The following is a 27,526-nucleotide window of genomic DNA, read 5'->3' as shown; positions in this document are numbered from 1 at the left end:
GAAGAAGGGTTCCAATTTTCCTATACCCTCACCAACAATCATCTCTTACCTTTTCAATAACAGCCATTCCAACAGTTGTGAAATGGTAACTCATTGTAGTTTTGAATTGCACTTCCCTGGTGATTAGCGATGTTGAGCACCTTTTCATGTGCCTGGTGCCTATTTGTATGTCTTTTTTAGAGAAATCCGTATTTAAGTCCTCTGCCTACTTTTCAATTGGATTGCTTGTTTTTTTTTTCCGTATTGAATTGTAGCTTCTAATACATATTTTATATATTACCCTTTTCCAGATAAATAACTTGCATATATTTTCCCCATTTTATAGGTTGCCTTTTTACTTTGTTTCCTTTGCTATACAGAAGCTTTTTTGTTTAATATGGTACCATTTGTCTATTTTTGCTTCCACTGCCTGTGCTTTTTATGTCATATCCAAAAAGATCACTGCCTAGAAATAAAAGCAAAAATGAACAAATGGGACCTCCTTAAATTTATACACTTTTGCACAGCAAAGGAAACCATAAGCAAAACAAAAAGACAACCTAACGGAATGGGAGAAAATATTTGCAAAAGATGAGACTGACAAGGGCTTAATTTCCAGAAATATTTCCATACTATATAAACAGCTTATATAGCTTAATAAGAAAAAAACCACCAAACTGATTCAAAAATGGGCAAAAGACCTAAACAAGCAATTCACCAGTGAAGACATACAAATGGCCAATAGACACGTGAAAAAATGCTCAGTATTGCTAATTATCAGAGAAATGCAAATCAAAACCACAATGAGGTATCACCTCATACCACTCAGAATGGCCATCATTCAAAAGTCCACCAACAATAAATGCTGGAGGCGCTGTAGGGAAAAGGGAATCCTCCTACACTGTTGGTGGGAATGTAGTTTGGTGCAGCCATTATGGAAAACAGTGTGGAGACTCCTCAAAAGACTAAAAATAGATTCCCCATATGATCCAGGAATCCCACTCCGGGGCATCCAGAGGAAACTCTAATTCAGAAAGATACATGCACCCCAATGTTCAGAGCAGCACTATTTACAATAGACAAGATACGGAAACAACCTAAATGTCCACTGACAGATGACTAGATAAAGAAGCTGTGTTATATTTATACAATGGGATACTACTTGGCCATAAAAAATGATAAAATTATGCCATTTGCAACAACATGGATGGACCTGGAGAATGTCATTCTAAGTGTAGTAAGCCAGAAAGGGAAAGAAAAATACCATATGATATCACTCATATGTGGAATCTGAAAAAAAAAAAAAGACAAATGAACTTATTAACAAAACAGAAACAGACTCAAAGGCATAGAAAACAAGCTTATGGTTACTGGGGCAGAGGGGAAAAGAGGGTGGGAAGGAATAAATTGGGAGTTCAAGATTTGCAGATACTATTATATATAAAATAGTTTATACTGTATAGCACAGGGAACTATATTCAGTATCTTGTAGTCACTTATGGTTAAAAAGAATATGAAAACGAATATATGTATATTCCTATATAACTGAAGTATCATGCTGTACACCAGAAATTGACACAACATTGTAAACTGACTATACTTAAAGAAAATACATTAAAAAAAAGATCAACAAATCATAAAAAAAGTATAAAAAAATCATTGCCAAGACTAAAGCCCGGAAGCTATTTCCCTTTGTTTTCTTTTTATAGTTTTACATTTTTGGGTCTTACATTTAAACCTTTAATCCACTTTGAGTTGATTTTTGTGTATGATGTGAGATAAGGGTTTAATGTTATTATTCTGTATGCAGATGTCCAGGTTTTCCCAACACCGTGTGCTGAAGAGACTGTCCTTTCACCGTTGTGTATTCCTAGTACCTTGCTGAAGATCATAGATCACACATGCTTTAATTTACTTCTGGACTCTCTATTTTGTTACTATACTATAAATACTATATTATTTTAATTACCGTAGCTTTGTAATATACTTTGAAATCAAGCAGTGTATCCAGCTTTGTTCTTTCTCAAGATCAGTTTGCTACTCTGGGCCTTTTGTTTCCAAACGAATTTCAGGAATTTTTTTTTTTTTTCTCGTTCAGTAAAAATGACACTGGGACTCTGATGGGGACAGCACTGAATCTGTAGATCATTTTAGGTAGTATGGGCATTTTAGCAATCATTAAGTCTTTCAATTCATAAACATGGGATGTCTTTCCATTTGTTTGTGTCTTTAATTTCTTTCATCAATGTTTTGTATTTTCTGGCATACAGGTCTTTCATCTCCTTCATTAAGTTTATTCCTAAGTATTTTACTCTTTTTTGATGCTATTTTAAATGAGATTTTCTAAATTTCCTTTTCATTGTCCTAATTCATTGTTTGTGTATAGAAACACTACTGATTTTTTGCATGTTGATTTTGTATTCTGTAACTTTACTGAATTTGTTGATTTGTTCTAACAGCTTTTTTTGGTGGTGTTTAGGATTTTCCACATATGTATCATATATAGAGAGAGAGATAGATGATCGTGCCACCTGCAAACAGAGACAGTTCTACTTCTGATTTCAATGCTTTTTTTTTTTCCTTGCCTAATTGTTCTGGCTAGGACTCCCAGTGCTTTGTTGAATAAGAATGGTTGAGAGTGGGCATCCTTATCTCGTTCCAAATCTTGGAGGAAAAGCCTTCAGTTTTTCACCATTAAGTTTGATGTTAATCGTGTGTCTTTTATCTTAATTTAAGGGAAGTCCTAGAGTTATCAAATTCTTTTTATCTGCAGGGCACTGTGCTTGCACAGAGGAATCAAAGATTTTTAAAAAGTCTGTATCAACAAGGAAATCACAATCTGGAGGAGGATCTGCTCATGTAAAGGTTTATTAGAGTTATTATGACAGTCAGAGTTTTTTCCCTATTATTAAACATTATAAAATAAGGAGTTACTCAGACGAAGCTGAATGTGTGCCATATCTTGCACTTTATTGGTCTTTTGTTTGAGTTCTCCTCTCTTCCATACATACACTTTCTTTCCATTTACTCAAAGCAAAATCTTCTTAAACTTTCTCATTATGACCTCCTCCTCCTCAGACTCTTCGATGTATATATTCTAAACTATGAGTTCAACATATTTTTCTATAATATTGAAGGGGGTTTAAAAAAGAAGTGTCTCTCCTCTCACACTAGTATAGAACAAGAACAAGTTTCTTGTATTAGCTTCAGCAAACAACTACATACTGTATACATGATCATTTTACAGCAAGTGCTGTCTTAGCTCACCAATATTTCCTTATACAAGAAACTATCTTCTCTTTATTTGCATCATGATGCCTAGTAAATGTTAAGGACATTGTAGATGTGCAATAAATCCTTCTTGGTTTATCTGTGGATTAATATATGTTATAGACAGAGTATTTATGTACCCCCCAAATTCATATTTGAAATCCAAGGGATAGTATTTGAAGATGGGGCTTTTGGGAGGTAATCAGGTCATGAGGGTGGAGCCCTCTTGAATGAGATTAATATCCTTGTAAGAAAGGCCAGAGAGCTAGTTTGCTCTTTTGACCATTTGAGGATAGAACGAGAAGTCAACAGTCTGCAACCCAGAAGAGAGCCCTCATTAGAACCCAACCATATTGGCACCCTGATCTCAGACTTTCATTAAAACCCAACCACGCTGGCACCTTGATCTTAGATTTTCAGCCCCTAGAACTACAAGAAATAAATCTCTGTTAGACAAACCACCCAATCTATTTTACTTTGCTACACCAGCTCAAACCAAGACAATGTACTTGGAATTATCCTCAGGAATAATTATATTTCTTCCTTAGCTCATATTTTAAGCATTATCTTCTCACAGACCTTACTTTAAACTCCAGCTATTTCATAGGAAATATGATACCTTTGGGGTAAATACTGATTTCAAAGCCAAGTTTTCAACTTGTCACTTTTTATTCTAAAAACAGCATTTCTGGCATCCAGCTTTAATCATACGAGCACCCAGCTTTGGCTTGGTCTGTCGGGTAGTACAGGGACAACAGACACAATCTGGGCATGAAAATCAATAAACCTGGATTCTTGCTTCAGTTTCTTGCATCTCACTTTCCTCTTCCATAAAAAAGACTGGTAAGGTCATTGTCCTAAGCAATCAACAGGACAAAGTGGGAATCACAATGAATTTTCTTGTGGCTTAGGGGTCCTGGGAATTGTGCCATGTGAACAGTACTTTGTATGTGTCACTGTCATCTCTGACTTTCAGTGCATAATAGTGAGTTATCAGTTGTGTCTTACCCTAAAGTATATAATGATAGACAAGATAACACAAATATCTTGACAATGTAAGGGGGAAAAAAAAGCAACTTGACTTCCAGTATGCTTCTAAAATTCTATCAGGCATTTGAGTCCCTGGTTTGGACAACAGGCTTCATGAGTAAATTTTTTTTTAATGTCCTCCCTCACTGTTTCTTTCTTGATTGCAAAGTTTTGCTACATGAAATGAATCTAAGGAAATAAAATGAAGTAAATCTTGGTCTAGGCCACTGGTTTCCAAATGCTGTTGCACATAGTAACAGCCTGAGGATCTTTAAAAGCACTGATGCTCGGCTAGCATTCCCAGATACTCTAGTTTAATTGGCACAGGGTGTAACTTGGATACTACAATTTTTTTTTAAGTTCCTCAGGTGATTCTAATGTGTAGCCAATTTTGAAAAACACTACTCTAAGCAACTGACCAATCTCATTTCAATATTCTTTCTCAACTCTAATTTAGCTGCTGAAAATCTTAATGAAAAATTTTTGCTCCTCTTAATCTTTTTAACCTTGTGAATATTTTACTTAGAAATTTCAAGTCACTTTATGCGTACATTGTACTACTGTGATATGTTAATCCCTTAACAGTTGACTCTAATAAATAGTCTTTACGGTGTCCACTAATTTCAAGTGACCCTTATTATTTTCTCTGATCAAGCTAACATATATTCAGTCTTCTATAAAACTCATAAGAAAGTCTACTCTCTATATTTTTCATCTTTACCCAAAATTATTCTGTTCAATGAAAGATTTCTCTTGGATGTACAGTGTCAGAGTCCTCACCACCACACTGGGTGCATCACCTAGTTCTGTTTTTGATAAGCTATGCTCTACAAGCCATCAAAAGCAACTCTGTATGTCCAGTTCCCTCGGGGCACTAAAGCCATTGTAATGAGTTAATCTGTTCTAAGGCATTTGTTGGAAAAACCTCATCTCTGTGCTTTTGCTCCAGCTGCACATTTTGCTTGGAATAATCTTTCTCATTCTTACCATTTGGTTTTTCGATTGTTGAATATAGGTTCATGCCCCAGGGCTCAGTTTAGACATCACACCCACCACTTAATCTGTTCTGAGCCCACTTCTCCCAGGGAGGATTGATCACTCTACCCTTTGGGCACTCTCTGGGCAGCTGATGTTTCTATCATAGATCTTAAAACTTTCTTACACTATCAGTTTACCTGGTGGTTCTCTTTAAGGGACTATAAATTACTCAAAGGTAGGAAACATGCCTTACTTATATTTTTGCTCTAAGTCCCCATAACTATACTTGACATTGTAGGTACAAAACAAATACACATTCATCCAGTGAATTACATTGACTTATTAATAATAAGAGTATGGGATTTAGAGTCAGATATGAGGGCAAATTCCAATTCTGCTTCCACAAGTATATTTTTGAACAAATGACATAGATTTCCTAAGCCTACAATGACCACATTCATAAAATTTGACTCCTGAGAGTTTCCTTTTGGGGATGTTACGAGGATTGTATGGGACGATATTATATGTGTCAAGTATCTCTTATAGCACATTCTCCCCCAAGCCTCATCTCTGGTAAACTAGTACCAGTGAGGCTGAGATAAGCCTCAGAGTCTTTTCTACTCTCCAAAGGCTTTATCCAGATTATAAATTTATCAGCACCATCTCACCACACTTGAACCAAACTCTACCTGTCCTCAATATTTTAAGCAACAATTTGACTATCCTCTTCATTATTCTGTGATGTTATTAAAGAATGTTGAACTCTGGTTTCTAAATACTGGAAGCTAACGTTTACACTCATCAAGGTGCTCACAATGGAAGAAAAAGCAAAGATGCCACTAAAACTATGCCACTGGATCATGAAGTTAATCTAATATCTGACAGTTGCCAAGGAAACGTTGCTCAAGGGAAGAGGAGCAAAGGAGAACTATCTGGCACCTGGCTGTTTGCATCTTTTATTACTGCTTGCTGTTACTCTAAATTAGAACTTTAAAAATCTAGTATCTTGGGGCGAGAAGAGCCTGGTACTGGAGAAGAGCCTTTTGCTCCCATCACTCCCTACACCCCTGAATGAAAATAGTTATTGCTAGTTCAAACTTAAGATAAATTTGTGACACTGTTTATCAATTTATGAAGTGTTTTAGTTGGAAACCTGAAGATTTAATGATTGTTAATCTTGGAGATGACAGCTAGTGAAAAGAGAACGCAACCTTAGTTTCCTCACTGAAGATAAACAGTAAAGCAAAGCAGTGCTGCACGACCTGACATTTGTTCTAAAGAGTATTTTTTAAAAGAACCACGTAATCTATGTGATGAATATGTTCTTGATGGCTTCACAGAAACACCATGGTTGACAAATTATTTCAAAGGCCCAATCCATTTAAACACTCAATGCTCATTTTGGAAAGTAAATATCTGGTTTGCAGAAAGTAAAATACATCAGTACATGTTATAATTCTACTATAATGTACAGTAAAATGACAAAAAAAAAAGTTAGCTTAAAAACCTTAGATTTCATTAAGAAATTCTAACCCTGGCCCCCTGGAAAACAGCATACACTACTTTTTTATTTTTACTAATTCTATGAAAGCATTAGTACAGCTCACTATTCACTATTTGCTCTCTTCACTGCATTTTTGATTTAGCCTTTAAGTTTCAACTAAAATGTTGCTTTAAAAAAAAAAAGTCTTCCATAACAGGACTGGGTTAAGCATATTTCCTCTGTATTCAAGTAAAACTGAGTATTTATCCTCATCACAGAACTTATCACTGCAATTGTTTCCCTGCTTATATGTATCCCTAAGCCCCAAGCTCCTTGTCTTATTAGTGTGTATACAGGTATATACATGATTATATATGATTTATATACATATATTACTATATATATATATAAAACAAAAACACTAATTTAAGATATACATGTACCCAATGTTCACAGCAGCATTATTTACAATTGTGAACATATAAAAGCAGACTAAGTGTCCACCAACAAATGAATGGATAAAGATGTGGTGAATGGAATACTACTCAGCCATAAGAATGAAAAATTTCCATTTGCAGCAACATGGATGGACTTGGAGGGTATTATGCTAAGCAAAATGAGTCAGATGGAGAAAGACAAATACTGTATGATATCACTGTTATGTGGAATCTAAAAAATACAACAAACTAGTGCATAAAACAAAAAAGAAGCAGATTCATAGATACAGGGAACAAACTAGTGGTTACCAGTGGGGAGAGGGAATAGGGGAGGGACAATATAGAGAAAGGGGGTAAAAACAGGTTATTACAGGATTATATAAAATCATGTGTGCTAAACTTTTGAAAATTGTGAAGTACTATAGAATTTAAAGAATTGTTCCTTTAATAACAAATAAATACATAATATTAAGTTTAAAGCTTTAAAAAAATAAAATCATATGGCCCAGTACACAGCAAATGCTCAATTATCACTTCTTAATACATGAAAAATAATTAGACTAACTGGTGGAGAGATGAAAAATGACAACACATTTTTTCAAGCAAATAAAAGCAGAAATAATTCACTGCCAATAAATACACACTACATTAACTTTGAGTATACTGTATGATTATAATGTATGATAGAAATAGCACAAATGCTAAAATGGAGAAAATGGGAATACACTGTTACAGAGTTCTTACACTGTAGATGAATGATGTATTTTGAAGGTAGATTATAAGTTAAAGATATATATTGTAAAGGACTCCAAAATTAAAAAGAGGTAAAACCAGTATAGCAATAGCGAGGAAAATGCAATCACAGAAAATATGTAATACAAGCAAGGCAGAAAAGAAGAAAATTATAAAAAGTACAGAAATACATAGAAAGCAACTAGCAAGATGGCTCATTTAAAAGCAAATATATTATATTAAAAGCAAATGGTCTAGAAATGCCAGTTAAAAGAAATAGATTATTATGTGAGACTTAAAAAGTAGATCCACCTCTAAGCTGCCTACAAGAAACTTTAAATATTAAGAAATAAACAGGTTAAAAGTAAAAACATGGAAATGTATAGCATGCAAAAACATTTTAAAGCTGAAATGTCTAAAATGGCTTTACTCGTGATACCCTAAAATTGGAAATAACCTTAAGTTTCCTAATGGTGAGAGATAAACTGGTATAGCCATACAATGAAGTATTATTCAGCAATGTTAAGAAATGAAATTCTTATTCACCCAGTAACATGGGTTAATCACAAATATGCTACTCTAATTCAAAGAAACTGGCCTCATAAAGCTACATAACATATAATTCATTTATATGATATTATAGAAAAACTATACGTAACTTCATTCAGATCAGTGGTTGCCAAGCACTAGTTGTAGGAGGACGGGTTAATGACACAGGGCAAGAATATTTAGGGGGAACGAAATTGCCCTGCATCTTGTTTGTAATGATGGTGACTGAGTATATACATTTATCAAATTCATCAAACTGTACACTTGAGGGTGAGTTGTATAATATGTAAATTATACCTTAATAAATCTGACTTCATAAAAGTACATTACACACTAAAGATGTGTTAATAAGCAGGTCAAATATTTTTCTTCTCTTCATACACATTAAAAAGAGGTATAAAATGTCCCTTTGGAAACATGTGTCAAGCAGCTCCGTATTTCAGAACCAGCATCAAAGCTTGAGGCTTTAATGCTATTAATTTTCTCTGGTTCAGCTCTAGGCACCCTGGAGGGCACTAAATAAATAGTCCTTGACTGAATGACTGTTCTTTATAGTTCCTGCAACACAAAGTTTAGTAACCATTGACTGGAGAGTAGAAAAGGCAGGTTGGAAACTATAATTTTTGAGAGGGCAGAAACAAGCCCCTGGAACTGTGTGCCATGTCTTAACCTTCATGCTTAAGCATAGTCAAGAGGAAATACAGCAAAAGGATCAAGGAATTATGAGTCCCAGCCTCCCTGCTCTATGTCTTGTTCTTCAATGACAGCTCACCTCCTCTCTCCCCATCCTCCTCCTCCACCCTCCCCCGTCCCTCTTCTCCCTCCCTCCTCCTCCTCCCCCTCACACTTACACAGGTATTGTATATACTGAAACTCTGGGTATTCTTTATTTTCACAGAAGCACAAATATCTGAAAAAGATTTATTTGCATTTTGAAACCGATCAATGGCTTAGGCTTTAGCTCCTAGATACCAATCACATTTGAACTAGAAGGGAAGCACTTGCCCAAACGCCCTAAATCATACTTCTACGACTGGCCACTCCCCGAACCACAAAATCAACCACTCCTTATCTTTAAATTATTACCAAATATACATGGAACTCTGGAAAGATGCAAAATGTTCTCTGGATAGTAAGAGGCTCACCAAGTTCATTTAGTTAGCTATCGATCTTATTCCAAAGAACCTTCCCATGTAATGCTTATGCCTCAAAGCCAGTTGGCCAATTCCCCTCTCCCCTAGGAAGCATATTTGGAAATCAAGGATTTCAGTAGCACAAAACTCATAATAAGAAATCTAGACCCAAAATGTTAATTTCAGAGATGACCTGCTCACTTTGTGTTAATTATAAAAATAAACTGTCAGATCACAGGTAAAGGATAAATTAATTTGTAAAAGAAAGAACCTGCTGGATTGTATGAAGGACAGAGGTACAGTGTAAATCAGAACTGCTCTGTTCTCACTCTCCTTTACTTTTGGCATAGTTCTCTTGATGCCAAAGAGAGGATATATACGTTTGGGAGAGCCAGGCTCATCAGAAACACCTAGGGCTGGGTGTGTACTAAAAATGCAAATTTCCAAGACAGGCCATGCAGATCCTGTTCCATTTAGGCTGGGGTGGACCTCAAGTTTCACTCAAGGATTCATTCACATGAATCTGATGACTAGCCAAATTTGGGAAATACTGCTGTCATTCCTTATCTTTCCTGATCATTCCAAGTCAGAGGAAAAGGAACTAACATTGCATAGAAAGAGTGTACAAATATTTTACACACATTTTGAAAGCATCTCTCAACTGAGTTTCATCTAAGTTAGATATAATTACTTACATTTCCTGAGAGGTAATTAAACTCTGTATTTTAAGAGATTAACAATCCAAAATTACAAAGCATGACTGGGACACTGTGCTTTACACCAGAAACTGACACACTGTAACTGACAGTACTTCAATTAAAAAAAAGAAATTACAACCTGCAGAGAAGTTTGAGAATCATACATTACAAACATACACATTATACTAAACAATTAACATAAGTACGGTTCAACTGACTTCTCAAAAAACACATCTATAGTTCAGATTTTAAGTCCTAACCTTCTTTTAGTAGTAAATCATCCTACCTACGCAAATTTCCAAACCTTTCCAAGAGCTGAGCTGACTGAGTTACAGGTTTGCTAGATGAACATTTGCTTACGAGAACCTTCAGAGTCAGTTCTATTTATAAGGAACTGTTTATGTCCTGATCCTGCCTGGTCTGCTGATCTTTTTGGTTTCCTCATCATTCAATACTATACACCTTTCTCTTTGAATAGTCACCTCCTTACATTTGGAATTTTAACACAAATGACAGGTTATCCTTGGTCTCTCTGACTGCCATTGGTCAAAATTCTCATTTACCTACAGTTTCATCAAATAGTATTTTTAAGGAGTTCTCTTTCTCTAGGTGCAACTTTTGTCCTGCAAAATCACATCTCTCTCCCTCTCCTGCACCTTGAGCTGATTTTGTTTGAGCAGGCTGTAACCTAGGTTGAATGTTCCACATTCCAGTGAAAGAATTATTTTAAGATGCAGACTAGAATAGAGATAAAAGGTTTGGGCTTTGAGGTAAAATGCCCACTAATTTCGAATACTGACTCATCATGCTATATGACTAGGTCAAATCATGTAACACATCTAAATAAGATCATCTATAACCCATTCTCCATGCAACAGGTATTTACAAAGCACTATCTGTCATCTGTTTTGTCAATCTTTCTATTCTCTTCTGCTCAGCAACCTCACCCCACCCCTTCACTAGCTAAGTTCCAATAATAAGTGATAAATACATATATTCAGGTTTCTAAATATGCCAGGAACTCTCTCAGCTCCTGCTTTTTGCACAAGCTTTGTTTCATTTGCTTAGGGTACTCTCACCACCACCACCTCCACGTCAGCTAATTCTTACCATAAAACGATGATCAGGAGTGATTTTGCCATGTAAAGAATAAATGAATGCTAATATCTGATTGCTGAATCCAAAAAGGTTTCACAGAGGAGGCTGATCTCAAAGGATGAGTATGTCATTGGGCAAACTGAAAAATGAAATTCACACAGAAAAACAGCCCAACCAAAGGAACAGAGGTAAAAGGGGAAGGCAAGAGCAAGAGCACAAAATTGGGGAGAAATTCATTGGTACAACGTGACTCAGGTGAAGGATATTGTCTGAGCAGGATCGGTACCAGCCAATACAGCAATTCTCTTGGCCAGGGAGAGGTCATAGGTCAACTATAAAATATATCTTTGGCTAGATTCCAAGACTCAGTTTCTTCAGGAAAGATATGCCTCCCTTTTCCTGCCTTCTAACTAATGTTTCATGTTTCCACTTTGCACTTTTTCCCATCCTGCACTGCTCTTTCGATTAATGACTCCACTGGAGGATTGGCCTGGTTTTGGATCCAGGCCTCTTTCATGGAAAGTTGTCTCATATCTAAGCCTCAAAACCATGCACTGCTGCCTTTGGTAAAATTCATTCACTCTCTCACTTGGCCTAACCTGAAACCAGACACACACGATTCCAGCCAGAGGCCCAGGCTCCCTCTGACCACAGGTGAGATGATACCAGTGATCCACTTACGTAACAATTCAGCAGTCAGATTTAAATTAGAAAACAATTCTGGCTAACTCAATTGTTTTAATTTACTAGAGTTATGAGCTATCAGTGTGTAGCCTACAGAATCCAAAAACTACCTGAACAACTAGGCCTTCAGGAGAACAGGAACCAGGATCTCTCTAGAGGCCTCACTTAAAAGTAGCTTTTAGGAAGGCTATCAAAGGAAAATATCAAATGTCAAAGGAAGTATCTTTGAAGATCTGCCGTCAGAATGACTCAATTCCAAGTTCGTTCCATTGCTGAGCTATTTACACTAGACTCAAAATCCCAGCAGTCAAATTGGCCTAGCTTGGATGTCACACGGGTTCTCAGGTCAGTGGGACCAGGGGTTGAGGGGCATAGGAAATCAGTACACCTCACTGACAATTCCATCATGACCCATGAGATGGAGGTGGAGACATTTCTAAAAGAAAGATGGGGTGCTGTTACCAATGACAGAGTAAAGGGTGACAGACAGGAAAAATCAAAAGGTATCTCCTATAATGTTCGTGCCTCTTGTGGATAAACCTGGCCAAAAGCATGCAACAAGTATTAAGGTAATGTTCCTAGTGAGTATTTCTCAGTTCTAATGACCTACAACCGATCATGCATTTGTCAACTTGCTACATACTTAAAAGCCACATGTGGAGCCTTACACAGGAGGCTGACTGTGTTCCGTTTACCAAGTGAGCAATCAGTCCAGCATCCTCCTGCACTCCAATCCTGTAACCTCAGGATGGTACCTTATCATCCTACCTCAAATGTGTTCTTTAATTTTACAAAAATCACACATAGCCAGGACTCCAGAGAAACTGATTCAACAAGAACTGCCTACATGGAAAAGGGCCTGAACGTGTATAGCAGCTCTTTCCATGGTCACCATGCTCAACCACACTGACCCACCAAGCATGTTCTGTGTTGTTGGCAGGAAAGTTGGTAGTTTGGTGGTTTGCTAAACTTCATACTGAAACAGGTGGTTTATGAAAGAATATAGTGTAAACTTTTTCCCCAAACTTCTCCGTTTGTGCCAAGCTCGAAGAGACGTTGGAGAGGACCCAGGAAAACATGTGAACTAGGGAGAGTTTTGCATCGGCATCCTCCCATCTTCCCACATACCCCGTTTCTATGTTGGAGTCTAACGCTGATGGACCTTCATACTCTCAGCTTCCTGTATCCCTAATAGTTAAAACCAGAAAAGGGTCTACTGTCAGTCATTTGCCTCTTAGTTTAATTTAGACTGAAACTACTAGGCTTTAAATCAAGGTATGATAAAATGCTTCGTCCTCTGCTGAAGGATTTAAGAAATCACAAAAGAGTTTGAGGGGCAGAGAAATTTCTCAGGACCACTGAAATGATACTACATGATCAGTTACTCTCATATTTAAACTAAAATTTTTTAAATAATATTTTAAAGTATTTCTCTGAGTTTTCAAGCTCTCAGGAGTTTTCTCAAACTGTATCTGTTATCCATTAACTTACTGCAAGAGTAAATGTATCCAGAAACACCAAAATTGTTTATGTGGCTAAAAGTCAGAATACAGTGAAAGACACCAAGTGATAGCAAATTTTCACATTTTAAAAATCACCTCTGTTTCAAATCTCAACTGCCCAATCATCCACAAATTACTGACTCAGCATTTTTAAAGTCCCATTAGAAATTTTTCTCCTGCAATTTATCTGAAAGTAGTCCTAAATCATTTTAGAAAACCTAGTTCTAAAGAAAACTGTAGAAGGCAAGGAAAAATAGTTTTCCAGAAGTTTTTGTAAATGCCCCCTTTACTAATATATAATTTCATTACACAAGCAATATATGGCCATTGTATAAAAATTAGAAATAAGAAAAATCAGCTTTAATCCCTCCATGCACAAATAACTCTGTTGACACTTTGGTATATAGCCTTTCAGATTTTTCTACACATCTGTCTGTATTACAGATTAGATCATACTGTATATATTATTTTTAATCTGTACCATTCATTAAATACATCAGGCACACCTTCCTCTATCAACAAATATAAATCTATAAACATACCAAGGCCCTCTTAGTATGCCAATTTTTGAACACTGTGCGTTAGTATTCATTTACCAATTTCTTATCTTTTGGACATTTCAGTTGTTTTCAAGTTTGTTTTTCTATTATATATATGATAAACTAGTGAATATTCCTGTATAGGAAACAAATCATTTATTAACTATGCTTGAGTATCAGAAAACAACTACGTTTTATCTATCTAAAAGCACTTAGCAAGTAATCTGAGACATCTGAAAACATATTTAAAACTGAGTACCAAGTCAAATATTTTCTAAACCACAAGTTGATTATGAAACTAATCTTTAGTTCTTTGCTCAGAATTAGATAATTTTATTCAAAGCACAATTAGAACTGATTTGAAAAAGAGAAACAGAAAAGAAAGTAATTAGAAGTAATTGAACTAGAAACAAGAGGCATTTTGACTGTTGCCTTTGGGTGTGTTGCCTTTGAGTGTTAAGAAAAACATTCAATAGTAATAATGAATACTGTAATTTTTTCCAAGTTTATTTTTATTGAAGTATCATTGATTTACTATAATTTAAAAATACTCATATTCATTGGCTATTTTCTGTGTCAGGTATTGTTCTAACTGGCTTATATTCAGTATATCATTTAACTATGAGATAGTTAATAGTATTGTTATCCCCATTTCACAGACGGGAAAATTATACTAAGAGCAGATGAACTCTTGTAGTTTGGGGAGACAATGAGTATACACAGTAAACATACTCTGTCAAAGGGATAGGAAACCACTGCATGCCCAAATATATGCACAGTACCATGATTTATATACACAGTTCAAAGATTAATGATCTAAATCACCAAAAAGACTTAAGAGCAGGTACTGTGCAACATACTTATATATTTCAATCTAAAAATCTTTAACTCAATATTCAAATGAATAAACTTCAATTTTCTAAAAAAAAAATGCTCTTGTCTATACAATGTGCTTCTAGCCACATGTAACTCTTGAACAGCTGAAAGGTAAGTGGTATAACTGAGAAAATGAACTTTTAATTTTCTATCTCAATATAGTTTAAATTTTAAAACTGAAAACTGTCTTTGTAGGACTACATCTCACTTTACTCTTTATATAGAATAGGGCGGTATTATAGTTCACACACTGGGAAAGTACACTGTTTCCCATACTACACATAAACACATCACTGTTCTAGTTGATGTCAATGGATTGATTCAATTTAAACAGTAGTTTTCTATGCAGCACTGTAATATTATAATGTGTTTATCTGAATTTTGCCTACAGTCACCTGAAGTTAAAGTGTATTATGTAAACTGAGTTGATAATTAAGTTGAAGTATTCATTTTAATTGTAACTTGAATATAATTATGTTTATAGTTTAAAAATAACTATGAACCTATCTTTAAACTTAAAATATAGGTTTATTATTGTTGCATAATTAAGTGAAGATTTAGAAGCTGGTACAACAGTAGGAATAATAAAAAGACTAGAAGAAAATATGTTGCAAGTTCATAATGAGTGACAACTATAATTTACTGTCAGAATAAAAGGAAGAAAGTTGTATAAAAAATAAATGTAATAATTTAGAAAATATTAAGATAACTTTTTTCAGCAAAAAACATAAGTAATTTGGTAAGATTTTTCTCAAAAGTCACAGAACCAATTAAATTAGTGTTTGAAATCAGAATTAAATGTAAAAAGTTTTTGAATGTTTTTAAACAAGATTTGAGCTTACAACTTTGGCAATATATCAAATGAAGGATTTTTCAAAAACAAAGAAATCAATCTTAGATGGTAAGATGGTAAAAAGAAATTATTTTAGTTATAAAAATTTTTTAAGGAAATTATGACTAAAGAGGTAATTACAAAAGTGAAATGTCCTCAAAGAAGTCAGCAGTTAATCATGATAGAAAAATCAGCTGGTTCAAAATTTTTTTAATTGTGAACACTTTCCTGTAGCTTTAGTTGAGTTACACAATATGACATCCTTTCTGATAAATATTTTTGAGATGGTTTTGTCTCAAAGGACTTAAAATTTGAAAAAGAAATCAATTCACAGCATAAAAAGTCTAAGCTGGAATAATTTTAAATCTTTTGCATCTTTCTAAGAATTATAGGTAATATAAAAAAGTCTGTTTCTATCATGACTGATGGTGTTCAAGCTATATCAGGTTAAAATCTGGATTCATCAGGATTTTAAGATAATAAATTGCTATGTACCAAAAAACAAGAGATGAAAAATATCTTATTAATAAATTTATATTGCTTACATATTAAATATTAAAATAGTATTTTAGCATATTCAGTTAAGTAAGTTATAGTTTTTAAAAACTGATTTTATCTGTTTCTTATTACCTTTTTTAATGTGGCTGCTGGAAAGTTAAAAATTACATGTTTGTTTGTATTATATTTCTACTGGATAGTACTGATATATAAAAACTTTATCTCCCTAAGTGTTAGATAAAAGATGTTTTAAGCTGTCTAAGTTTTCCAAGAATGCTTTGATTTAGTAATTTCTCTCTGTAACATTTATGTAGAAATTTAGAAAAATACAAAAAAGAAAAAGAAAAAAGAAAACTTTAAATTACCCATAACTGAATTTAGAATTACTATTAATATTTTGATGTGTTTTCTGGTCTTTTTCTTAAATTAGTCTCTCCTCTCTCTCTCCTCCTCTCCCTCCTTTTCCCTCCCACTCCCTTTCCCCTCCCTCCCTCTCCTCACTAGCATGAAGTGAAACAGAACATTCTATTTTTTCCAAAACAAACTCGAGCCAGTAAAAAGAAATGAAAAGTGAACTCAAGCTTAGCCATGAAAAGATTAGAGAAACTATGCCTTTTGGGGACTTAATGATTAAAAGCAAAATATCCCATTTCTCTGCAAAAGCCACTGACAAGAGAATGAAAAGACAAGCAATAGACTGGGAGAAAATATTTGCCAAAGACACATCTGATGAAGGACTCTTACCCAAAATATACAAAGAACTTTTAAAACCCAACAATAAGAAAGCAAACAACCTGATTCAAACATGGGCCAAAAACCATCACAGACATCTGATCAAAGAAGATACATGACAGCAAATGAATGTATGAAAAGATGCTCCACATCATGTGTCATCAGGGAAATGCAAATTCAAACAACGAGATATCATTACATACCGGTTAGAACAGCCAAAATCCAGAACACTGGCAACAGCAAACGCTGACAGAGGTGTAGCAGAACAAGAATTCTCATTCATTGCTGGTGGGAAAGAAAAATGGTACAGCTACTTTAGAAGGCAGTTTGGCATTTTCTTATAAAACTGAATATACTCTTACCATACAATCCAGCAATCATACTATTTGGTATTTGCTCAACAAAGTAGAAAATTTATATACACACAGATGTTTACAGCAGCTTTATTCATTATTGCCAAAAGCTGGAAGCAAGAGAGATGTTCTTTAGCAGGTGAGTGAATAAATAAACTGTGAAGCAGCCAGGCAATGGAATAGAGTACTAAGCACTGAAAAGGAATGAGCTATCAAGCCATGAAATGACATGGAAGAAACTTAAATGCATATTACTAAGTGAAAGAAGCCATTGTGAAAAAGCTACATGCTGTATGATTCCTATATTACATGCTGAAAAAGACAAAACGATGAAGATGGTAAAGATCAAAGGTTGCCAGGGACTGTGGGGAGGGAGGATGAACTGGGAAAGCACAGAGGGTTTTTAGGGCAGTGAAAATACTGTGTGTGATACTACTATAATGGTGGACACTCATCATTATAATTCGTCCAAATTCATAGAATGCACAATACCAAGAGTGAACCCCAATGTAATCTATGGGGTTTTTTAGGGCAATTATAATGTGTCAATGTAATTCATCACTTGTAGCAAGTGTACCACTAGGATGGGGACGTTGATAATGGGGGAGGCTATGCAGGTGCGGGCGTGGGAGGGTATGTGGGAACTCTCTCTACCTTCTACACGATTTTGCTGTGAACCTAAAACTGCTCAAAAAAGGTCATTTTTTTAAGTACAAGATATTCTATTTTTCTTTCTCTGAAATTAGGTAAGACTTTCCCCACCCTAGATTTTTTCTCTAGGCTCCCCAAAAGAAGTAACATATTTTAGAAACTGTGAGATGTTGTTCCATTTAAGTGAGTTAAAAGCAATTTATGGAGAAGATACCTAAAGTTAAATCAGTTAAACAAATTTGGACAATGGTAGCTCCTTGGAAGAATAATTAGTATCTTTAAGTGAGTGAATCACAAAAAGTTGCATAAATGTCATGTGTTTCAAGCAATCATTTACAAACACAGTGTACTTACCATCATCACTATTACTAGTAATTGACAGAGTATGTGTCTAACATTTCTCTATATGTAGAGCACAAGTCTATGTGTGCCTTTCAAGTCTTTCCATTTCATTTACTCAATAGACAATATGTACTACTCATTGAAATGAACGCAATTTCAGATAACTCTTAGTTACTGTAAAATCATTTTTAAAAACTGTGAAGTGCACATGTTGGTAGTGGTGGTGTTGTAGTTATTAAATAGGAGCCTCTTGATATTTTTCTGTTAATTTTGGAAAGGCTAGATTAGAAAGGAAGCTTTAGGGTAGATTTCTCAATATTACTGTGTATTATAGGTATTTCTTCTTTACATGAAGTTTGAAATTTGCATCAGTTGATAATGAGAGCAATTTAATCTCAATCACTTCATGTCAAGTTTTAACTGGAAATTCAGAAACCTAGAACAAAATTATTTGAAAACAAATCACATACACTAACAATTGTCTCTACACTAGAGCCTATGCCACAAAGTCCAGGGGAACATCAATTTCTAGTTGGCAACAATCACCTCACTTAGAGGCTATTCACCTTAGGAACATTAGCTATTATCCTGATATATTTTCATTTTGTTCTTCCTCCTCTCTCTATAGAAGCAACATACCCCTCAAGCAGATACAACGTGTATTTCAGATATAATGTATACTTCAACACAAAAGTGCATCCTCTCTCTTACTTTATGGAGTAAGCAGTGATAAATTCTAGAATTATCTTAACTTCTCCAAGTGATGTAATTTGTCCTACATTAAAGCATTTGAAGAGTGCATTTTTCTGAGGTTTTTCGTAATCTACCCAAAGTATAAGCTGATAATAGCATAAATGTTGCTACTTTAAATAATGTTCTTATAGCTCCACAACTAGTAAAGAATAAAACTGTTTTCCCCTAAATTTCTTGTTTTGTTAGTCAGACATGATTAATCTCATGCATTGTATCTGCATATTCCTTGGTACAGAAGATGCTAATGTTACGTTATTTTGAATTGAAAAGTTTACGTTTGTGGCCTTTTCTCCCTATTTATCGCTCGGCTTGTTGCATTAACAAGAAGTGATGAAGTTTAATTACTTTAATGAAAATCAACTTAAAACTTACTATTTTGCCCAAGTTCTAATGGCAATCCACTTTAGAATGAACAACAAAAGCAGACCGAGTGAATCACAGTACTTACAGCATGCTAAGTAATAGAAAGGAATCCTTATTTATTAGAATGACACTAGCCTTTTGTGGTACAGAAAATTGATTATGCTTTCCTGATTTGTTTGCTTTCTTCCTCCTCTACAGGGCTACATGGCTTCTGTATAATTCCTAACTTGTTATTGCCCGCTAGCAAGAGTGTAGCTATTACTTTCTTAGATGATACATTATGGTAAGTTAAAATGTAACCAAATAATAGAATTTAAAGCATCTAAAGTCCTAGAACACAAATTTTTCATCTAAAGGGTCATGTATTAAATTTCAAACAACTGGGAGAAGCAGTCTCTTCTGCTTGATTTGTGTGCCTGTGTTAATTAAGGAGATTGGGGAGTGGGGGGAAGATGAGGAAGAATCTGTACAATATGTTCATGACTGGCTGTCATTTTTTTCTTTCTCAGATAATTCCAAAATTTTGTTTTATTCAGTTATTAAAATGTCTGACAAAATTGGGATTATTAATATCCTACAGTTTTTGCAAGGGAAGAAAGACATCTTGTCATGTTTGACATAAAATATTCAATAGCAGGTGATGAATAATACTGAAGAATTGAGAAATTTAGTCCCTAAAATTTCATATCTATGCCTGCCTAAGTTATCTCAAATATACCAGTTACGTGACCTTAGGCAAGTTACTAAGCTATAGTCAGTTTTGTCATGAAAACCCCCTAGGATTTTTATAAAGATTAAGAAAGAAATGCATATAAAGAGCTGAGCACAAAACCTGCTTTTTAATAGCAGATATTCAACACATAATTTTTATCATTATTACTGTTACAGCTAATATTACTGATGAATCCTTTAAAGATATCAGTTAAGTAGACATTTAATAGATGCCTGTTTTTATCATTGTTAGTATTGCTGTTATTGTGAAGAATGTTATTTTGTCTTCCTCTCAAGCACTGAATGAGCAAAGGGCATTCTGTCCATCTATTCCTACCATTCTTCCAAAAAAGATGCTATTTCCACTTTGGGACTTACATTGGACTTGGGGCTTTTTTAAATTATTTATTACGAGAGCACCAACTCTATTTTTAGCACATGTGCTAGGTGTAGAGGGAACAGAGTAGAAGCATGAGATACAAGTATTAGTAAGATACCTGGAGTCCATGCAGCCAAGGCTGCTGATGGCAGTGACAACAACAAATGAGAGCCTGGGCTTCATCCCTTCACAGCATTTAAACCAGCTTGAAAAAGCTTCAAATTGGGGAAGGACAACCAGTCCTCTTCCACCTACTTTCAGAATGAGAATGGCAATGATATAAATGTCTGCCAGCCTCGATTTATAGCCCATTTATTCTTGAACAATGTTGAAAATAACAAAATCCCAGTAGACTTTGCTGGGACAGAATCTGAGCTGGTAGCAGACAAGGTCTTCCCTAGAATGCACTAGAATCTTAGGCATAATCCTAGAAGATGCAGAAAGCAAAGAACAAAGATTATCATTTCAACATTTAAAAAAAAGTTTTGTCCCCAGTATCCTCCTAATAGAAAAAGGGAAAGACTTTCTTCAAGGAGTACATTTGTAATTTCTTTTTATTTTCCCTAGAGCACAAACGTGTGTGTGCTCGACTCAATTTCCTAGGTAATTTCTCATCTTACGAATATGAATTCAAAACTATTATCTGAAATAATTAGACACAATCATTAAAAACATAGAAGGATACAAGAACTAAGAAAAATGGAGTTGTTGAAATGAAGCTTTCCTTTTTTTTTAAATTGAAGTATGAGATGAAGCTTTCTTCCTATTTTTCTTCCCTTATTTTTCTTGACTCACCCACAAGGATAGACATTGTTAACAGTGGTAGGAAAGAAAAATGCTGACCAAGATGCAACATGCAAAGCAAAGGGAAAAGAAAGCAGAGCAGATATGCATAAGCCAAAGAAAATGAGCAAGGGGACAGAGAGAGAAAGAGAGAAAAATGGGACGTTAGGTCACCTACCTAGAAAAAGAAAAACAAGGGACATTGGAAGACTGTTACAGAACAAGGGAAGGCCCGGGACAAGTAAGAAAGAAGGAGCACAAAAGTAAATGAGGAATGAAAGAAACTCCAAGGAAAGGACAAAGGACAGAGTAGAAAATATGTAATTATTTGAAAAAAATGAAACAAAAATGAAGGAAAAGAATGATCACAGCACACTTCCGCTGCCAGGAAAAAAAAGGAATACAAAGAGAAGATTCAGAGAGACCAAATGCATTTTGAACATACTTTTCTTAAAATGGACAGATTTAAGAACACACTAAAGTTACAAATACTAAAAACGCCTTCAGATGAAAATCAAGGTCATAAAAGGCAAATACTCTAGGGAAGAAAGAGAAGTCTAATTATAGGTCACTGGCACTTCCTAAAAAATGCTTTTACTGCCTCATAAACATATGTTGGCAAACCACGCATGGATAAAGGGGGTGCTGGGTGTTGTCAAGGGTTTTGTGTATGAAGCAACACAACAAAAGATAAAAGATGTTCTGGATTTATAGAAGGGTCAAAGAAACCAAATCTTTCTCTTTGGACTCAAGAAGAGGGTAAGATTAAAAATCACTCAAGTGATAAGATGATACAAACGGGATGATGTTATGTCTTTAGAAAAGAGAGATAAAACAAAGATAATATGAATTAAATATTGTTTTTTAGGAGAAAGATGTCAAGTTAGGGGAAAAACACTTTAAACTGTTTTGGAAATGCTCTATGAGGAGGTAAAGGGTGGTGGTTAAGTATAATGATTACAAATCAGAAGTTGTAGGTTTGAAGTCTGGTTCTGCCCCTTAGTGAGTGGTATATAGCAAGGAGCTTAACCACTCTCTCAGTTTACTCATCTATAAAATGGGTATCATCAAATTGTTCTGAAGATTAAATAGGATACTGAATATAAATCACTGGGCACAGTGTTAAGTACATAAAAAGTATGCAACCACAAGTAGCGTATTTGTAATAGATAAAACAGAGCGAACATGTAAAAAATCTTGGTAACAATTGTAATACAAACAATAACTTATTTAGATCTTTAAATGTCTCATTAACATCATATAATTATGTCTTGGTAAATACCCCATTGTTACAGAACCATGTTGATGGAATTCTCCTTTTGAGGAAACTTACAATTAGTTCATTTGGGGATTTTTGTTTTTCAAGTCTATGAAGAATGGTAATAGTTTAAAAACAAGGATTATGAATGAATGATATTCTGGTGACAGAAAGTAAATTCTCAAAAATAAAACTCCAGATAGGAAAGAATACTGTGATTATATGCCAAGTACTTTTGGGTACAGCTCACTGCTTAATCATTCCATGAATGCTTTTGAAGGAGAAATCAGACTCCTGCCTTCTAATTTCTACTGATAGGCAGAAACGTGTCTTTCGGCTAAAAGACTATTTAGATCTAACAGACTTAAAAGAGAAACTTGTTTCAGAATGAGAAATTTAAGATGAGTAAATAAACAAAATTATTAATTATACAGGTGTTGTGGGAAAATTCTGTGACAGCAAAAGTACTCATGACTCTGGACAGGAATTTTGTGGATAGGAATTCTGTCTATGTTTAATTTCTCCCACTACAATAAAAGTTCAAAGTATAATACCAATGTTCAGTAACACAAATTTGAGTGTTAAAAGTACAAACATAACAGACACTTTAAATTTAATAAAGTATATGAAATTATTGACCAATCTCTCAAATATTTTCAGTTCTATTTTTAAATTATTAATTTTTGCTCTTTTGAATTCTAATTCTTACTTCTAATCTTTCTTAAACTTATATGTATAATTCAGTATTTAACACACTGATTTTTCATTGTTTTTCTTTTTTGATATTTTTAAAACAAGAAATTTTCTCTTTGGGCACAACTGTAGTGGCTCTGCATAGGAAGTACAACTAAAATTCATAGTGTTTTTTTAAATTAATTTCTATATATTCCAAAATCTTTGCTTTGATTTCATATAGTTTTAATGTATTGCATCTGCACTTGATTATATCAATAAAGAATTCTCATTCCATCTGGAGAACAGGTACTACTTTCTCGTACTCACTGCCTTTATTTCAAAGTAGGATAATGTCATTCACCTGGAAGAAAAAGTAATTAGTAATTGATTGATTATAACTGAGCTTAGTTCCAAGTTTAAAAAAATGTCAAATTATAGACAAATTGAGTAAAATATTTTTCAGTTATTTAGAAGCCGTTAATTATGACACAGAGGAAAAAGGAGGAGGTGGGGAGGACAAGGAGGAACAGGAGGAGGAAAATGAGGGTTGGGGAGAAAGGAGGACAAAGAGAGAAACAATAACCTAAGATTTTAAAAGCCTCAAGTTCTAGACACCAGACCCAGTTCATCTGAGGAGACTCTAGACTCATTTTCTTTAAATATAAAACAAGGGAGTTCTCATACCCATAGGAACCGAAGATCCTCCTCTGTATGTGTTGTTACGGTTCAACCTAAGATGATTGTTTGATAGATAAATAGGTAGATAATATATGCATATATATTCATCATAAACCGATTAATCACATAATGGAACATGAAATTGTAGCTTCTCCAAATTAGAAAGAAAAACGCCATCTAATTTAACATCTAATTCGACAACTCAAGTGATGACTAAAATTCCTAGGCAAAAATACCTGCCAACAGTCCATTTATCCTCTTGCTTAATAACACCTGTAGTAACAGGGAACTCGTTATAACCTAAATCAGCCAGTCTGTCTTCGAAATGCTGACTCACATAAAATGTGCTTTTCTGTAACTTTATCCATTCTAACTGGTCTAAAGTAGTAGGCACACCACGCAAAGCCATTCATTTCCATCTAAAGTCACGGATACTTTTTCGGTCAGTTTAAGGCTGCAGGACCGGAACTCAAATTCTTACAGAGATAAGGTAACAACAACAACATTAATAATCATTACATATTTGTTATTAGACGAAATCTTCTCTCCCTGCTTCAGCGATATTTCCACCAACCTGTTAGCTACTGAAGCACGTCCCTGTGGATTAAAGTCACCTCCTTTCTCATGAAAAACCCGTGGCCTCTCCCGGAGTATGTTACTCTGCGTTTGCCTAAGAAACGCTCTCTTCGGCTCTCACACAAGCCCCGGCCCGTTTCCCTCCTCGAGCCAGCGGCTGCGGGGGCCCCGGGCGAGACTCCCAGACCTGAAGGCTCCCGACCCGGCGGCAGCGGCGCGCCGAAGCGGAGGACTGTGGGTAATTGCGGGGCTGGGCTGGGCTATTCACGGTCAGGCTGCGCGTGCTCAGCAGTAGCTCGTGAGCCCACGTGGGGAGGCGTGCCCGCGCTTCTGAAAACTTCGCGAGGCCAACTTTTAAGCGAGATCTCCCGATTTTTAAATGTTGGCAACTATTTCAAATTTTTCAAAGACAACACAGAGACGAAGAAAGCAAACTGTGTATCTGTAGGCTGAATTTGACCCAAGGCTGCCAGTTTAGAGTTTCTGCCTCAGGCTTCTGATAACAGCAAGGCTTTGTTTGTTCCTCCCTCCCCCAGCCCCCACCGTGTACCCTGACTGTTAATTCCACACTGGGGGTGATGAGAGATCAAATTTTAGGGACAAAAGCCTCTATTTATATTCACTAGATAAAGAATTATAAATAAGGGATATTAAGGGTGTTTATGATGTTTTATTTGCTATTTTAGAGAACTTGATGTTTTAAAGTCTTCACCGTAAATACTGGAGTTCAAACTTTTCAGATGTCACTTTTTGAAGTAAGAAAACAGTTTCCCAAGGCTGTGTTTAATTTACATAGATCACAAGGAAACTAAAAACAATCTTAGGCCAAGGAGAATAACCCTATTTATAACCCCCACCTGTTCCTCCAGCAGTTTTTACTTTAAAGACGCTACATTAATTTTCAATCCTTTTCCAAGAGATGGAAATAACCATTCCTATAACCCAGAGCAGCGATCAGCCAACATTCCACCAAACGACCGGATAGCAAAGTTTTAGTAAATATTTAAGGCTTTACAGAGCATATGGTCTTTCTTGCCACTATTCCAATATATCATTTGTAATGCAGCAGAAACAGTATGTAAATGAACGGCATGGCTGTCTTCCAATAATATTTGATATAGTTACAAAAATTTGAATTTCACATAATTTTCAGGAGAAACAAAATATTCTTCTTCTTTTAATTTTTTTCAACCATTAAAAAAATACAAAAACAATTCTTTGCTCATGGATCATACAAAAACAGGTATGATGGTGGTGGGCCAGCTCTGGCGCCCAGGCTGTAGTTTGATGACCTCTGATTTTAGAGCACATCCTTTCCACTATCAAGATATCTGAAATACCAAATTACTTACAAATATTTAATATTTTTAAAATTACATTGCCAAATTGTTAAGAAAGTGGCTTAGCAAATGGAGAATAAAAACAAAGTGAACTGGATTATTTGAAAGAACATTTCATCTTAAAGCAGGGAATTTATCCATATCCCACAAAACAAACAACAAAAAACACCTGGAAACTGCTAATTAAAAACCCTTTTGACCTTTTTGCCCTCTTATGGAATTTTCTTGTTTTACACATCCACAGGCTAGCAGAGAGTTTAAAATTCCAGTAGAGGTAAAACAGTCCTCTTCATGGTTTTGCCCCCTTTGACTTTGGCCAACTGTCCTTGAAGATATTTTTGACCACCCTATCTCCTACTAAATGGTACTAGAGACAGACAATACACAGGGGTTTTAAGACCACTCCCTGCCATATGGACAACATGGGTGGATGCATTCGTAGATATATTTTTTTCTTGCTCTTACCTTTTAAAAATATTTCAAGGAAAACTTGAAATAATTTATTAAATACGCTGGTGGGTTCCCTTTTTCAATTTCCGAAGCAAACAGTCATTATCCCTTACTTTCTTTCAGGAATTAAAAAATCACACAGCAGATTTATTTCATACAATTGTTAGAGGTTGTTGATATTACCAAGCCATTATAAAATCATTTACCATGCATCCTTGCATGTGCAGCTCTATCTTATGTACTGTACAAGATGTTCCCTTTTGCAAAGGTGTTGCATCCAGAATAAATAAACCTCTAGGAGGAATGTGAGTGGGGCTGAAATTATCTAACAGAAAAATGAATGATATTTTAATCATTTCTGAGTATCTTCCTTCTCATATTTCAGATATTGCATTTATCTTGAAAATATCTGAAACTAAGAATATCGACCATAAGATCTTTTGCGAATGTCTCTTTGGCTAAAGTCCAGGGCCTGCACTCAGCATTTTAGAGTTACCTAATGTCCTCCGGAACAGATAAGCTAAAAGTTTACTTCACTTTTTCATTCTGTAAGCAGCATTGGATGGATGGATGTTCTGTTTTCAAAAAAAAAAAAAAATCATACTACAAGTTTCACAGAACTGTGTTAAGAGTATGGCTTAGTTAACATTATGTTTTACTGAGATTCTGAAATAGCATGATTGATTATTTCTAAAGTATGGAAAATTTGAGGAAAGATAAATTTTTGTGTTAGTTTTTCTTAATGTTACCAGCTATTTCATTAAAATCCAAGAAGAGTTTGATCAGAAATCAGCATTTACTGTTCCCCATCATCTCCTATGTGTAATTAGTGTTTCTTCAAATGTAAATATCTTAAAAGTGAACTCCATGTCTTATGCATATATATATTCCTAGTCTAGCAATGCCTTGTGCACATGCAAGACATGCACTAAATATTTACTGATTGTTTGTTGTTTGAGAAAAGCCAACTTAGTATAATTTGTGCAATGGTATTTAAATAGTACATTTATTAGTCTGCAAAAACTATAGAACCCTGCCACAGGCTCAATAATATATAATCATCTTTTCTAAATATCAGTAATTCTGACAAAGATAATGTAACTTTTTTTACCCACTACTAATATACTAACAATTCAGAGGTCTGAAAAAATACCCAAATTATTTC

General features: G+C 34.9%; 1 long non-coding RNA gene across 2 annotated transcripts in view; it reads right to left on the bottom strand.

Annotated features, from left to right (window-relative positions):
• Window positions 1-27,526, bottom strand: part of LOC105062372 (uncharacterized) — a 375,037-nt gene that overhangs the window by 179,081 nt on the left and 168,430 nt on the right. For both annotated transcript variants that reach the window (XR_012508248.1, XR_006721904.2), the window contains one exon: window positions 17,253-17,334. This is a non-coding gene — a long non-coding RNA (uncharacterized LOC105062372). The remainder of the gene's footprint in view (window positions 1-17,252; window positions 17,335-27,526) is intronic.

Source organism: Camelus bactrianus, chromosome 7 (genome assembly GCF_048773025.1).
Source record: "Camelus bactrianus isolate YW-2024 breed Bactrian camel chromosome 7, ASM4877302v1, whole genome shotgun sequence".
Lineage (NCBI taxonomy): Eukaryota > Metazoa > Chordata > Mammalia > Artiodactyla > Camelidae > Camelus > Camelus bactrianus.
Note: the sequence above shows the minus strand (reverse complement) of the source record. Positions and strands in the feature narration are given on the sequence as shown.